This window comes from Equus caballus, chromosome 14, assembly GCF_041296265.1.
Source record: "Equus caballus isolate H_3958 breed thoroughbred chromosome 14, TB-T2T, whole genome shotgun sequence".
In the NCBI taxonomy this organism is placed as follows: domain Eukaryota; kingdom Metazoa; phylum Chordata; class Mammalia; order Perissodactyla; family Equidae; genus Equus; species Equus caballus.
Window position 1 is genome coordinate 16,661,502 of NC_091697.1, and position 5,295 is coordinate 16,666,796.

Sequence of the window (5,295 nt, forward strand, 5' to 3'; positions counted from 1 at the left end):
TAAAGTAATGATTTCTTGATGGCTTGAGATGGTCGATCTGTCTCATAACCCTGGACAAATTTCCGTTCCTGATTGGGACTATGAATAAGAATTCATTTCAGACTAATCCTTTCAAATATGTTGAATTATTATTGTTACTGTACTTGTTCTAGAATCATATACAATGTAAATGTGAAATGTCATAGAAAAGCACATATACAATGTTTGTGCAACAATCTAAAATTAATTGGAAATTACATGACATATGAAATGCTTCCTCTGTTAATATATATAACTCTATGCTTGTCCACCATTTCCCCCCAACATGGACGACTAGGCTAATAAATGAGATAAACACCTAGCACCGAGGAACATGATGGACCCAGGGCAGGCAGCAACCACCCTGGCACCGAGGGACAATAGTTTGATCATAAATGCTTTCTATCGAAAGATTAGAGATCAAAAGGGGAAAATGACAAATAAAAATGGCAATAGGATATATTGGAGTATATGAGGAAACCATTTGGTATAAACCTAATTTGGCCTGACTTTGTTTTTTCCAAAAGGGCCTGACTGTGGCCATTGAGCATGCATTGTATATACATTTCCTATGGCAAGAACAAAGGCCCTTGAGATTGTAGGGGAGGAAGACTTTTCCTCTACCTAATGTGGGTTCGTCTGGCCAGAGAATGAATTAAATTCACATGAGACAGAATAGCAAGAGAAAATTAAACAAAGCTTTATGAGGAGCATGGCCCGGGGTCTTTCTTCCCGAAGGAAGAAAGGGCACTGAAGAAGTGGGGTGCACAGAGTGGTTATCTACCCCCAAACAGGGTGTTTCGCATATGATTGAAATGACCCTCTCACAATAGTCACAAGATTGCCCTGTTGGCACAGCGCTTGATGGACAAAGCAGGAGGCAAGTCTATTGTCTTGAGCTGGGTGGTCACAGGTGAGCACAGCAATCAGTTCCTAGCCCAAAGAAAGATGCTTAATCCTTAAAGAAATGCCAACGTTGGGAGCGGGGAGTCAATCATGGGAGATTACCACACAAGTACAGTAAACAAAAGGCAGATTTAAGTCCTTGCCTTTGGCATTGATTAAGAGTTTCTAGAGAGAAGGTCATTCCTTTTCTTCTTCCTGGTACAGAGGGAGATATATTTACAGATGGCGAGTTCCTTTACAATGTAATTGTCTCCTAACAAAGAGCAAGCAAGTTCCACTCTTCAGAGCCTCCTTCCCCGTCCCAGTTTATCAAAAGCAATCAGCCTCAAATAATCCTCATGCCAAAGAGACATATCTTAGGGTGGCCATTTCTAGGTCCCCACAAGATAAAGGTGCAACTTCCCTCCCCCGCCCAACGTTGGCATTTCCTTAAAGATTAAGCATCTTTCCTTAGGATAGAAACTGATTGTGGTGCTCACCTGTGACCACTCAGCTGGAGACAACAGACTGCCACCCTGCTGTGTTCACTGAGACAGAAGACCTACCTGCTATTTCCATCAATCGCTGTGCCGACAGAGCAGTCTCGCAACTATTGTAAAAGGGACATTTTAATCCTATGTGAAACATCCTCTCTGGGGGTATATAACCAGTCTGTGCACCCCACTTCTTTGGTGCCCTTTCTTCCTTTGGGAAGAAAGGCCCCGGGCTGTGGTCCTCAGATTTCAGCTCAGAATAAACTCACCCGAATTTTCATTTATAGATTGGTTATGGATTATTTTTGTCAACAAAGCCCTTTTAGCTTCACAAGTAACTTCAATTCAAAATAATCAATATGCCCTTGTGGGATATTTTGGGGTGGTCTTCCCTGGGCCCCAACAATAGGTATTAACTGTACTGCCCTGGGCCTCAGGGTATATAGACCAAGGCAGTCCCATAGTCTCTGGAAAGAAAGGCAGAGGGATTGTCCTCAGGGCCTTGTTGGACCACTCCTAATTTAGACCAGTTAATAGGTGGCTGGCTTACTATTTGTGTGGCTTTCAAAATCAGACTCCAAAAATATCCTAGCCTTTCTTGATCATCAGGGTTATTGGGAATCCATTCAGTGTTAGTTTCCAGCACAGCCCTCTCATCAGGCTTGTGAAATTCTGACCCAGGGACATATTTCTTTCCACCTCAGCCTGATGTGCAGCCCACAGCAAAGTGACTGGGCACCCAACCTCTCCTACCACTATCACCACCACTGCTGCTCATGGCCCCTGGGCTGAGCCAGGCTTGGCTGAGCATAGAGAAGCCTGCCTGCCCTCAGGCCACCCCTCCCATCACTACCATGACAGGGCAGGGAGCACTGGGCTGCCCTTCTCGCCACTTTCCCATCCACACTGCCTTCCCCTCTGGGCCGCTGCCACTACCAATAACTCTGAAGACATGCCCATTTCAATCAAACCAACAAACACACATACAAAAGACAAACACACCCATACAAAGACAAACCCGACTCCTGTAGGTCAAAAACAAAAGGTAAAGTACAACAATCCCCTGGATCTTTCCCAAACGAGGGGGTCTGGTTTCACACACTCAAAGTGCAAATGGAGATACAGAGACTGACAACTGGGAATGTTGTATTGACTCATCAAGCAAATGCAAAACTTACTCCTGCACAACAAAAACAGAAAGTGAAGTCCAAGAAAACCCTGGATCTCTCCCAAATGATAGACTCTCCTTTCCAATAAATCACTCACACAAAAAGCAAATGGAGAGATAGGGAATTCATGACTGCACATGTCATGGCAACTCAACTGACTACAGACTCACATATAAGACAAATGCATACTCACACACAAGGACCGAAGTCCAAAGTGTTTCTCCAGTCCAAGGGTGCATTGCACCTAGAGTGGCAGATACTGGCATGGAGGGAGGAGCAGGAGGGGAAGTCCCCCAGGCAAAGACTTTCCCACAGCTCCTGGGAACCACCAACCACTGGAACCCTCACCAGGGCCGTCCAGCCACAGGCACAAGACTCCTGACTGGCTTGCCAAAATTGATAGCGAACCTCTTAATCTCATTTGTGTGCCTGATGCACAGGAAGCCAACAGTGAGACATTGGTGCTTAGAAGTGGAGAAAGATTTATTTGAATTGTCAAAAAGAGTGGTGGGAGCCCTGGTTCCCTCAAACTAGCTCCCTAGGAACAGAAACAGGAGGGTTTTATGGAGCTAAGGGACTGGGCAGGAGGAGGTTTGGGGAAACAAATGAGTCCTTCCCAATTAGTCCCTGGGAAATCTGACTTCCAGGCTTCCAGGGCTGCTGAGAGCTAGCCATTCAGTGATCACAACCTCTCCAAAGATATTCTCTTTCTTCTGCAAAACAAGCTCATAAATCCTCTGGAAAACAAGTTCACAAATCCTTGAGACCTCTCAGTCACCCCTCAAGTTAAACAGGAAAAACAGCAAATTGGTTTAATATCTATAGTACCCCTCAGGTACCTGCCTTCATTTCTCCTCCTTTTTCTCACCCCCGATCTCCAGGGAATTCCTTATTAAAATTCTCATAAGTGTCTGGGAAACATTCTGGAGATCCCAAGCTGGGACACACCCCAGGCTGCAGAAAGTGTGTCTGGTGCTCAGAAGAGAAGTTGCACTTGAGTCTAGGCTTTGACTCATCTGTGTAGAGGTACAAACTGAAGCTGTAAGAATTAATGGGCAAAGTGAGGAGGAGAAAATAGAGATAGAAGAGAGGACAGTGGTGAAGAGAACCTGAGGTTTGATTGTAGGTTAGTGGAGCTCAAAATGCCTCTCCACAATACTTCATTTTTTTTAATGAAAATTTTTTTTAAAGGTTGGCACCTGAGATAACATCTATGGCCAATCTTCTTATTGTTTTTCTTCTTCTCCCCAAAGCCCTCCAGTACATAGTTGTATATTATAGTTTTATGTCCTTCCAGTTGTGCTATGTGAGACTCCACCTCAGCATGGCTTGGTGAGCAGTGCTAGGTTGGCACCCAGGATCTGAACTGGTGAAACCATGGGCCGCTGAAGCAGAGTGCAGGAACTTAACCACTCGTCCATGGGGTCAGGCCCCCCAATATCTCATTTTTTAAATCAAGAGTTTGTTTAGTTTTCCAGGCCAGCCCTCATGACATGACTTGACACCGACCCTGATATCAGTTTCCCCACATTAAACCCAGCATATATGGGGTTAAAACCAAAACACTCATTCCCTGCTTACTCTCTGGCTTCCTGGCTCCAGAATCTACTATCCTCCATGGAGACAGACACCGTCAAGGACAAGCACCCGGACTATCTCATCCAGCAAAGAGATACGAGCTGGTGGGAAAGCTCCAACCAGCAAGGCCATATGCTCCCCCTCCCCTACCTAAAACCCAAAATAAAACCCCTTCTTTTTAGCTTTTCAGGGAGTTTGGGATTTCAGCATTAGCTGCCCTCTCTCCTTGCTCAGCACTGTGCAAAAATAAAATTCCTACTATCTTCCACCACCCCTGGTGTCAGAGATTGGCTTGCTGCGCAATGGGTGAGCAAACTCACTTCAGGTTTGGTAACAGACTTACTATGGTGAATTTATACTATTCACTGCACTGAAGAAACAAAACCCTCCTTATTACATTGTTTCTCTTTGTTCCAGGTTACAGCTTGGTATTCCAGAAACTCATTTTTCTCACAATCTCAGAAATATAAGTGCTTCCCTCTGACTCTCACTAACAACCCCGGTTACATGGGCCTAACTTTCTCTTGTGTCCTGATGACAATGGTGGAAGATGGGGAACTGAGGATTCCTGGCATGGGCTCGGCAGGAAGAGAAAGAACCATGTATGCAGGCTGGTGGGAAGAGATAGCAGGAGCAGTCAGGTAAAGCCAGCCCAGGGTTGTGGTTCTCTTTTTTTTCTAGTTAAACAATGATTTGTTGCTTGAGTACATAGACAAATTTATGCAACCAGGGCAGGGGCAGTGGATGACTCATATTTCCAATTGAAGGAGAGGACTCATCTAGTCTTATAATATCTAGCCAATGGGTGAATATGGCTCTCAATCAGAATCAGATGGAATTTAGCACCCTTATCCTTTCTGTTCCTCTCAAGATGCTTTCAAACTGCAACAGCTGTCTTAAATTAAGAACTTGAGTCCTTTGTACTTAACAATTCTCAAGATTTTTTTGTCTGTCACAAAACATACTTGTTCAGTGCCATGTGAGTTTCTCAGGACCATATCAATTTGTGAGGGAGTCAGGCATTTACTGGCCAGTTTGTAGATCTACCCTTTTGTGTCATCAGACATCAACTGAAGCCAGGTGGGGATGCTGTGGCAGAAGGACAGAGCCTACTGGGACAAGCCCTTCCCAGGAGCATGCATGTGACCCAT

At 44.8% G+C, this 5,295-nt stretch overlaps 1 pseudogene; it reads right to left on the reverse strand.

The window, feature by feature from the left end:
* Positions 1-4,862: 4,862 nt before the first annotated feature.
* On the reverse strand, positions 4,863-5,295 carry LOC100629414 (small ribosomal subunit protein uS15-like; annotated as a pseudogene).